The sequence below is a fragment of the Eumetopias jubatus genome, unplaced genomic scaffold (genome assembly GCF_037043125.1).
Source record: "Eumetopias jubatus isolate StellerSeaLion01/CBP00866 unplaced genomic scaffold, mEumJub1_p1.0 scaffold_9, whole genome shotgun sequence".
Classification (NCBI taxonomy): domain Eukaryota; kingdom Metazoa; phylum Chordata; class Mammalia; order Carnivora; family Otariidae; genus Eumetopias; species Eumetopias jubatus.
Genome location: NW_028274815.1, coordinates 51,939,991 through 51,951,072, shown reverse-complemented (window position 1 = coordinate 51,951,072; position 11,082 = coordinate 51,939,991). Strand labels below are relative to the sequence as shown.

Below are 11,082 nucleotides of genomic sequence, written 5' to 3'. Positions count from 1 at the left end.
GGAGAAAATATATACAAATCATATGTCTGATAAAGGATTAATACCCAGAATATATATAAAACAAACTCAACAACAAAAAACAACTTGATTCAAAAATGGGCCAAGGACTTAGACATTTTTTCAAAGAAGATATGTGAATGGCCAATAAACACATGAAAAGATACTCAACATCACTAAGCATTAGGGAAACATAAGTCAAAATGCACTGAGATTCTACTTCACACCCATTAGGATGGCTACAATAAAAAAAAAGAGAGAGAAAACAACAAATAGTGACAAGAATGTGGAGAAATTGGAACGCTTGTGCACAGTTGGTGGGAATGTAAACCGATATGGCTGCTGTGGAAAACAGTATGGTCGTTTTTCAAAAAAAATTTTAAATTACCATACGGCTAAGCAATTCTGCTTCTGGGTATATACCCAATTGAATTGAAAGCAAGGTCTTGAAGAGATATTTGTAAACCCATGTTCATAGCAACATTACTCACAGTAGCTAAAACATGGAAACAACCTAAGTGTCCATCAACAGATGAAGGGATAAGCAAAAAGTGATAGATATGTACAATGGAATATTACTCAGCCTTAAAAAGGAAAGACATTCTGCATATGCTACAACCTGGACAAACCTTGAGGGCATTATATAAGTGAAATAAGCCAATCACAAAATGACAAATACTGTATGATTCCACTTATATGAGATATTTAGAGTAGTCAAAATCACAAAGACAGAAAGTATAATGGTGGTCGCCAAGGATTAGGGGGAGGGGAGAAGGAGAATTATTGTTTAGTAAGTAGAGAGTTTCCGTTCTACAAGATGAAAAGAGTTATGGAGATGGGGCTGCCATCTTGTGTCCCCTTGTGTGTGCACCTAATCTCAGCTGGTCTGCCCGAGACCCCCTGAGCGCCAACCCTATTCCCCCGCGCAGTCCCATTTCCGCTCCAACAAGATGAAAGAAACTATCCTGAACCAGGAGAATCTCACCAAACTGTAAGCACAAGTGCGCACTGGTGGGAAAGGAACTGCTTGCTGAAAGAAGAAGGTGGTTCATAGAACAGCTACAGCAGATGATAAAAAACTTCAGTTCTCCTTAAAGAAGTTAGGGGTAAACAATATCTCTGGTATTGAAGAAGTGACTATGTTCACAAACCAAGGAATGGTGATCCACTTTAACAACCCCAAAGTTAAGGCATCGCTGGCAGCAAACACTTTCACCATTACAGGCCATGCTGAGACAAAGCGGCTGACAGAAATGCTACCCAGTATCTTAAACCAACTTGGTGCAGACAGTCCGACTAGTTTAAGAAGACTGGCTGAAGCTCTGCCCAAACAATCTGTGGATGGAAAAGCACCACTTGCTACCGGAGAGCATGATGATGATGAAGTTCCAGATCTTGTGGAGAATTTTGATGAAGCTTCCAACAATGAAGCAAACTGAATTGAGTCAACTTCTGAAGAAGATAAAACTTGAAGAAGTTACTGGGAGCTGCTATTTTATATTATGACTGCTTTTTAAAATTTTGTTCATGGATCTGATAAAATCTAGATCTCTAATATTTTTAAGCCCACGCCCCTTGGACACTACAGCTCTTTTCAGTTTTTGCTTATACACAATTCATTCTTTGCAGCTAATTAAGCTGAAGAAGCCTGGGAATAAAGTTTGAAACAAGGTTAATAAAGTTCTTTGCTTAGGAAAAAAAAAGAGTTATGGAGATGGATGGTGGTGATGGTTGTACACAATATGAATGCATTAGTACCACTGAATTGTACCCTTAAAAATGGTTAAGATGGAGGGGGGACACCTGGGTGGCTCAGTCAGTTAAGCATCTGACTCTTGATCTCAGCTCAGGTGTTGATCCTAGGATTGTGAGTTCAGGCCCCGTTTTGGGCTCCATGCTGGGCGTGGGACCTACTTTAAAAAAATGGTTAAGACGGTAAAGTTTATGTTACGTGTATTTCACCACAATAAAAAAAAGAAAAGGGGCGCCTGGGTGGCTCAGTCTGTTAAGCGTCTGCCTTCGACTCAGGTCTTGATCCCAGGGTCCTGGGACCAAGCCCTGCATCAGGCTCCCTGCTCCACGGGGAGCCTGCTTCTCCCTCTCCCACTCCCCCTGCTTGTGTTCCCTCTCTCGCTGTGTCTCTGTCAAATAAATAAATAAAATCTTTAAAAATAAATAAATAAAAATATAGTATTTTCAAAAGCATCAGGAATAGCAGACAGCCTCCCCTCTGCTGTCCTGCCTGCTGCTCACTTTCAGTGTAGTCAATAAACTAATATCTCCTTTAAAAAGAAGCATCAGGAATATTAAATACATCTGTCATAGTATATATATACTATATGAATACATAAAGCCATAAAATATTATTGTGAGAAATTAAAGACCTTTTTTTAAAATTTTAAGTAGGCTCCATCTCCAACATGGGGCTCTAACTCACAACCCTGAGATTAAGAGTTGCATCCTCTACCTACTGAGCCAGCCAGGTGCCCCCAAATTAAAGCACTTCTGATTAAATGGAAGGATATACTATGTTTATGGATTGGAAACCTCAGTATTGTAAAGATTTCACTTATCAAACTGATCTATTGAGTCAATGCAATCCCAACCCAAAGTTCAATAAGTCTTTTTGAGAACTTGACAAGCTGATTCTAAAATGTACATGGAGGGGCGCCTGGATGGCTCAGTTGGTTAAGCGGCCAGCTCTTGATTTCTGCTCAGGTCATGATCTCGGGGTCCGGGGATCAAGCCCTGCATTGGGCTCTGCAGCCAGCAAGGAGTCTGCTTGAGGATTCTCTCTCTCCCTCTCCCTCTGCACCTCCTCCTGCTCTGTCTCATGCACGCACATTCTCTCTCTCTTTCTCTAAAATAAATAAATAAATCTTAAAAAAAAACACCCCAAAACAAAACAAAAAGTGTCCATGAAAATGCAAAGGGCCTAAAAGGAGCCCCAACAATCTTCAATAGAGGAAAGACTAGCCGTGCTGCCTGTCAAGACTTATATAAAGCTGCAGTTTTGAAAGTGAAATATGGAAAGACAAAAAATAATCAATAGAATTGAATAGAGAGCCCAGAAACAGACGCCCATATATCCAGACACTTGATACATGACAAAGTTGACTCTAAAGAGAAGAGGAAAAACGACTAATTTTTTCAGTAAATGGTGCCGAGACAATCAGATATTATTTTCTAAAGAAAGAAATAAAGATACAAAATTAAAAACCAAACCAAAACTTGACCCAAGTTCACACTATTAAAAAAAAAATTCCAGTGGATGGTAGTTTTATTTTTTTTTAAGATTTTATTTATTTACTTGACAGAGAGAGAGAGAAGAGAGCACAAGGAGGGGGAGCAGCAGAGGGAGAGGGAGAAGCGGGCTCCCGCTGAGCAGGGAGCCTGACGCGGGACTGGATCCCAGGACCCTGGGATCATGACCTGAGCCGAGGGCAGGCGCTTAACCGACTGAGCCACCCAGGCGTCCCAAAGTAGATGGGGTAGTTTTCAATGTCAACAGCAAAACAATAAAGTTCCTGGGTGATAATATAGGGGAAATCTTCATAACCTTTTTACAGTAAAAGACTTTTCTTTTCCAAATAGGATGCAAATAACACTAATTGTAAAGAGAATGATAAATTGGACTACATTAAAATCAATGCTTACAAGTCAATAAGAAAAAGGTAAACAACCCAAAAGAAAAATAGGCAAGAGACTTAAATAGGACTTCACAAAAGCAGCTACCCAAATAGCCAGTAAACATATAAAAATGTGCTTAGTGTCTTTAGTGAATAGGGAAATGCAAAGTAAACCTACCTTTCTTTTTCCCTCCCTCCCTCCCTCCCTCCCTTCCTCCCTTCCTCCCTCCCTTCTTTCCCAGATTCAGTCCTGCTGAGGAATTATTACAGAGCAACAATAAAAAGAGATTACTCCTCACCAGGAATACTGTGGTAGTATCCTCTTGCTGGTATCCTCACATCAACTATTGTAAATCTTCAAGCCCTTCTCCACAGTGAATGCTACCTGGCAATTATCAGCTGGAATGACCTTTTCAAAACATACATTTCATTATGGCTCTTTGACTTAAATCCTTCCACAAAGACTGGTTAAGTAAATTCTAGGCTATCTCCATAAAATGAAGTATTCTGTGGTCACTAAAGAGAATGAGGTAGAGGGCACCTGGGTGGCTCAGTCGGTTAAGAGCCTGCCTTCTGCTCAGGTCATGATCCCAGGGTCCTGGGATCGAGCCCCACATCAGGCTCCTGCTGAGCAGGGAGTCTGCTTCTCCCTCTCCCTCTGCCTGCCGCTCTGCCTACTTGTGCTCTCTCTTTCTGTCAAATAAATAAACAAAATTAAAAAAAAATAGAATGAGGTAGAGCTCTTTGTACTAATATAAAATAACCTCAAAGAATTATTGTTAAGTCAAAAACAAGGTGCAGAACAGCATGTTTAAAAATGGGTAGGGGGTTCCTGGGTGGCTCAGTCAGTCAGTTAAATGTCTAACTCTTGATTTCGCCTCAGGTCATGATCTCTTCAGATTTAACATTAAGTTTCCCTCCCTCTCCCTCTGCCCTCCCCCCCCACCCTCTCTAAAAATAAAATAAAATAAAAATAAAAATGGGTAGAGGAATAGATACAGTGGAATGTCATCACATATTCACTTAAGTTACTCAAAATCAACTAAAGCATATAGGTAGAAAGCCATTTTTCCCATGTTGTGAGGATATACTTCATCCTGTAACAGTCTATGGAACTAGCATCCAAATAATTTTAAGGGTTTTATTGACATTTATAAAGAAGAATTATGCATAATACAGGAGGCCAGCCAAGTGAACAGTAGTGGTTTTCTTAACCATTGTGTAGGACTATTTGTTTTAAGAGGGTGTCACACACATTGCAGGATTTTTAATATATTTGGCCCTCACCCACGACATGCCAGAGTTCCTGAGTTATTGGGTCAAGCAAAGAACCACCCTTAAAGATCTTCAAACAGAAGTGGGTGGGACAGGGGTTGGGATCATTACTGTCTCAAGTTGGGAACATAAGAGGAAAAAAAGAAGAAATAATATAAGGTCACAAGAAAGCTGAGTGGAGAAGTAGAGGTCTTGGGATTGATTATACAGAAGTGTGTATGCTGTATTTGATTAAAGAATTTAAGGACTTTTCAAAGATGAGTTTGACCCTAAGCAAGGCAGAAAAGCAGTTTGACCCCCGCCCCCTAGGGTGGGGGCACTCGAGTTTTATCTGGGCTTTAAGTTAGGCTCTCAGTTGCCAACACCAAGGAGCTGCCAGGAAATGTCCATGTGCCTACAGGATTCATCAGTCTTCTGTGAGCCTCACCCTGAAGTGTTCTCCTGGCACTTGCCCTGTTTCCCCAGTGCCAGTCTGTCCCTCTTCCCTTCCAGAAAAGGGGAAGGGGAAATAGCCTTGAGGGGGAGACCAGCCCTGAGGAGGAAATAGGGTACTGATTTAAGAATTCTGATTTGATGCAATGTGTTACTGGATTAGACTAAGGAGACCCAGAATGAATTCAGCATGAACTGTTTTGCAACTGTTACAACTGTGAAAAGTCACATAGACTTACCCCCCCAAAGGGGCTTGCTGGGATAGCGTTTCTCAGAAAGATTTTGCAGGTAGCCAGCATTGGTCTGGGACTTCATAGATAGACTGGATTGTGCCCAGTTTTGGTTACCACATTTTTAAAAAGATGGAGCTAAGTTTAGGAGCCCACAGAAGGTAATCAAAATGATCAAAAGCAGGCACACTCTCAGCCCTAAGATTGGCATTGACATTTTCTCTGGAGCCCAGCCCAGGGGCGTTTGAAGTTTTCAGTAGCAATACTGCAAAAGACCACAAGATGGCAAAAGAGCTCTAAAATGCCTTTTTTTTTTTTAATAGATTTGGGAAAGGCGGTTCAGATCAGATGTTTCCTGATGAAAACAAGGACAAGAAAGTTTAAGAATGTCTATATTTCTTTTCTTTTTTTTTTTTAAAGATTTTATTTAGGGCGCCTGAGTGGCTCAGTTGGTTAAGCGACTGCCTTCGGCTCAGATCATGATGGTGGATTCCCGGGATCGAGTCCCGCATCGGACTCCCTGCTCAGCAGGGAGTCTGCTTCTCCCTCGGACCCTACCCCCTCTCATGCTGTCTCTCTCTTTCTCATTCTCTCTCTCAATCTCAAAATAAAATCTTTTTTTAAGATTTTATTTATTTATTTAACAGAGAGAGAGAGAGAGAGAGACAGTGAGAGAGGGAACACAAGCAGGGGGAGTGGCCTGAGACTCCGGGATCATGACCTGAGCTGAAGTCAGACGCTTAACCGACTGAGCCACCCAGGTGCCCCAAGAATGTCTATATTTCAGAGCTTATATGATCAAAATACTTGCTCTGGCAAGTTTTTGCAACACTTGCTTATAAAACGAATAAGGTCTTGAGGATCTAATGTAAAACATGGTGACTGTAGTTGATAGCACTGTATTGTATCATTGAAACTTGCCAAGAGTTAAACTTAATAAATGTTCTCATCAAAAAATGTATATATGTAAAAAAGTGTATATAGGGCGCCTGGGTGGCTCAGTTGGTTAAGCGACTGCCTTCGGCTCAGGTCATGATCCCGGAGTCTTGGGATTGAGTCCCGCATCGGGCTTCCTGCTTGGTGAGGAGCCTGCTTCTCCCTCTGACCCTCTCCCCTCTCATGTACTCTCTCTCTCTCATTCTCGCTCTCTCAAATAAATAAATCTTTAAAAAAAAGTGTATATATGTGTATGTGTATCGTGTGTGTGTGTATAATAACACATCCATCACGCATATATATATAAAGCTATATGTTAAGATGTCAGTATCACAAGCATATGGACTCAGCCAGGGACACTGTGTAACTACTTGGAACAGAACCCATTTACTAAACTGCACTGGTCATGCAGCACAAGCAAAAAATAAACCTCTGTTGTGTTAATCTAAAAAAAAAATAGCTAGCAACATAACCAGATGGAAGAAATCCTTTCACAATTTTTTAAAATTTTATTTATTTATTTATTTGAGAGAGTGAGAGAGCCCATGAGAGGGGGGAGGGTCAGAGGGAGAAACAGACTTCCTGCTGAGCAGGGAGCCTGATGCGGGACTTGATCCCTGGACTCCAGGATCATGACCTGAGCTGAAGGCAGTCGCTTAACCAACTGAGCCACCCAGGTGCCCAATCCTTTCACAATTTATATGTATATCAAATCATCATGATGTATAAATATCTTACAATTTTATTCATAATAAAAATAAAGCTCTCACTAGAATTTAAATAAAAATCTGAAAAGGAAAAAAGCTAAAAAAATAAAGCTGAAAAAAGCAATATTGGTAGATGAGTTAAAGATTTCTCAGATTTGTCAGATACTTAACAGATATCAATATTGCCTCCTTAGCTTTCTGTCTTTTTTTTCTTTTTTCTGACTTCTGTCCTTCTGTCTCCTCCCACCAAGACATTATAGTATGAGGAAAGCAATATAATGTGATTAAGGGTGTGGGTTATGGAGCCCTATTGCTTGAGTTCACATAGAGGCCACCAGTTATTAACTATGTGACATTCAGCAAATTACTTAACTCTGGGTCTTGGTTCCTTTTTCCATGGAATGAGGACTATAACATTGTCTACTTCATTGAATTATTCTCAGGATTAAATGAATAATGTATATAAAATCTCTCAGAACAATGCCTGACAGATAAAATTGTTAAATTTTTATGGAATTCAAGTTTAAATTTTTTTCTATTAATTTACAGAATTACCTTGTTTTAACTTGTTAAGCAGATGAGTGAACTGTTTGAGGATTTTCTCTTGTTAAAAAACAAAAACAAAAACATCCAAATCAAATTTAGGTGCTTTTGGTGGAGATGGTATTTTATAAACTTTTTTTTCTGTCAGTCATGTTTTCCTATTTCCCACCCTTAGTCACTGAAAAGAAGATGACAGGGATTGTATTTACTTATACAGTGGATTTTTATTAAAGGATGTAGGGTTGTTATATTCCCAGAAAATGAGATAAGAAAAAAAAACAACCCAGATTCAAGCAGGAAAGATTTTGATTTTTTAGATATTTTCTGTCTGAATAGAAGAAAGACCTTTTCAACAATCCAGAAGCTTTTATTTTAAAGGATACTGTGTTTCAATAATCCAGAAAGGATTATTAATATTTTAAAGGATACTGTGTTTTACTTACCTAACCATTTCAGGATCATATTAAACTATCTACCAAGGAAATTTGACCCTTGTATATTCACTGTTCAGAAAACAAAACTTTTGGGGCTCCTGGATGGCTCAGTCGGTTAAGTGTCTGCCTTTAGCTCAGGTCATGATCCCCGAGTCTCGGGGATCACCCCAGGTCATGATCCCAGAGTCCTGGGATCAAGCCCCAGGTTCGGCTCTCGCTCAGTGGGGAGCCTGCTTCTCCCTCGCCCTCTGCCTGCTTGTGCAAGCTCTCTCTTTGTCAAATAAATAGATAAAGTCTTTATAAAAAAAAAGAAAACAAAACTTTTTAGGTAAAATACTTAAACTATCCAAAAGATATTGTATATATTCATATATTTTTTAATATAAAATTTATTTTACTATAACGTGGAGCTTCAACTCACAACCCTGAGATCATGACCTGAGCTGAGATCAAGAGTGGAACACTTACCCAACTAAGCCGCCCAGGTGTCCTCCAATTAACCTCTAGAGTTCTGATTCTCTAGAAAAGTTGAGGAGGAAGATGTCTTTTTCTTAGGCTTCTGCGATGTCACTGTTCCTTGTACTTTTTTCTTTCTGTGATTACTACTTAATCTCTTATTGGTTTTTGTTTGTCTGCTTTACCCTTCAGTGTTAGTGTGCATAAAATTCTGTCCTTGCCCCCTGATAGCTGCATGGTAGGCTCCTTCACCTCCTTCAGGCCTTTATTGAATTGTGAGGCCTTCCTAGTCCATCCCTTTGTTTGTTCATTTAATTATTTATTAAAATTTTTTTATTTTTAAGTAATCTCTACATTCAACGTGGGGCTCCACTTTACAATCCCAAGATCAAGACTTGCACGCTGTACTGACTGAGCTAGCCAGGAGCCCCTGAGTCTATCCCCTTGAAAATTTGATGTGCCTCTCTCCCACTCCTTCTCCCCTTTCACTGCTTCATTTTTCTCCAGAGCCCTTATTAGCACTGCCTTTCTCCAGCGGAAGCTAACTCCACAAGGACAGGGATTTTGTATGTCTTGTTCACTGTTGTGTCCCTAGAGCTTAGAGGGTAATTGGTGTGCACTAGACTTTAATAAATATTCATTGTCTGAACGGAATGAATCTCATTGAGGTTTCATTTTCATTTTCTTGATAATTAATGAGATTGAGCAGGTTTCTATTGGCTATTTATACTTGCCCATCTGTGAAATGCCTCACCATATCTTTTGCTCAATTTTTTTTAAGATTTTATTTATTTATTTATTTATTTGATAGAGAGCACAAGTAGGCAAAGAGGCAGGCAGAGGGAGAGAGAGAGAGAGAGAGAGAGAAGCAGGCTCCCCACTGAGCAGGGAGCCCAATGTGGGGCTCGATCCCAGGACTCTGGGATCATGACCTGAGCCGAAGGCAGCCACTCAACTGACTGAGCCACCCAGGAGCCCCTCTTTTGCTCATTTTTCTTTTCTTTTTTTTTTTTAAAAGATTTTATTTATTTATTTGAGAGAGAGCACGAGAGGGAAGAGGGTCAGAGGGAGAAGCAGACTCCCCGCCGAGCAGAGAGCCCGACGCGGGACTCAATCCCGGGACTCCAGGATCATGACCTGAGCCGAAGGCAGTCGCTTAACCGGCTGAGCCACCCAGGCGCCCCTCTTTTGCTCATTTTTCTATTGGGTCATTTAACATTTCTTTGGTTTTCAGGAATTCTTTATAAATCCAGATTGTAAGCCTCTGTTAGTTACTTGTAAAATAAATATTCTTCCACTTTGTGACTTAATTTTTAACTTTTTAAAATTGATATCTTTTAATAAACAGTTTTAATTCTAAGTAGTGAAGTTCATTAATATTTCCTTTTATGGTTTGTGTTGTTTGTTGTGTAAGGAATTCTTTCCTATCCTGAGGGTGTAGAAGCATTTACCTACGTTTTTTGTAAAAGTTTTAATGCTTTGCTTCTCACCTTTTTTTTTTAAGATTTTATTTATTTATTTATTTGATAGAGAGAGAGAGAGAGAGACAGCGAGACAGCGAGAGAGGGAACACAGGCAGGGGGAGTGGGAGAGGGAGAAGCAGGCTCCCCGCTGAGCAAGGAGCCCGATGTGGGGTTCGATCCCAGGACCCGGGATCATGACCTGAGCCCAAGGCAGACGCTTAACCAGGTGCCCCTGCTTTTCACTTTCAAGTATCTAATGTATCTGAATGGATTTGGGGGTATGTTGTGAGGTGGGAGTCCATTTGTTTTTTCCATTTGGAAAGCCATCCTTTCCGCTGCTGATCTGCATGCCACCTCTGTTTTATATAAATATAAATTGATGTATAGATCTATATATACTTTCTGTCTATATTTCTATAGTTTCTATAAATGCTTAGGTCTTTTTCTGAACTCTCTTTTTTTGTCCTATTAGTTTTTTGTTTATTTCTGCATAATGCCACACTTTTTTTTTTTAAACATATTACTAACTTTTAATGCCTCTTGATACCTGGTGGGGCAGTTCTCCCCTTCTTATTCTTCTTCCTTAGTAGAGTCCTAACTATGCTTGGCTCCTCATTATTCCATATAGATTTTAGAATTAGCTTATCAGATTGTAAAAAATGTGCAGTTGAGGTTTTGATTGAAATTCAGTTGAATTTATACATGTCTTTAGGGCAGAATTGCTATATATATGGTATTGAATATTACTATCTATGAACATAGTATATAGCTCACATTTATTTAGATGTTCTTTAGTATCTTTCAGTAAAGTTATATTATTTTGTCCACATGGAATCTTGAGATCTAGAGTCCCATGCTCTACCAAGTGAGCCAACCAGGCACCCTGTTAAACTATCTTGTTAATTCTAGTTATTTATCTGCAGATTCCTTGGAGTTTTCTGTGTACATCGTCATATCATCTTCAAAGAGTGAAAATTCTA

At 39.7% G+C, this 11,082-nt stretch overlaps 1 pseudogene; it reads left to right on the top strand.

Moving 5' to 3' along the window:
- Window positions 1-1,037: 1,037 nt before the first annotated feature.
- On the top strand, window positions 1,038-1,436 carry LOC114218868 (transcription factor BTF3 pseudogene; annotated as a pseudogene).
- Window positions 1,437-11,082: the final 9,646 nt, after the last annotated feature.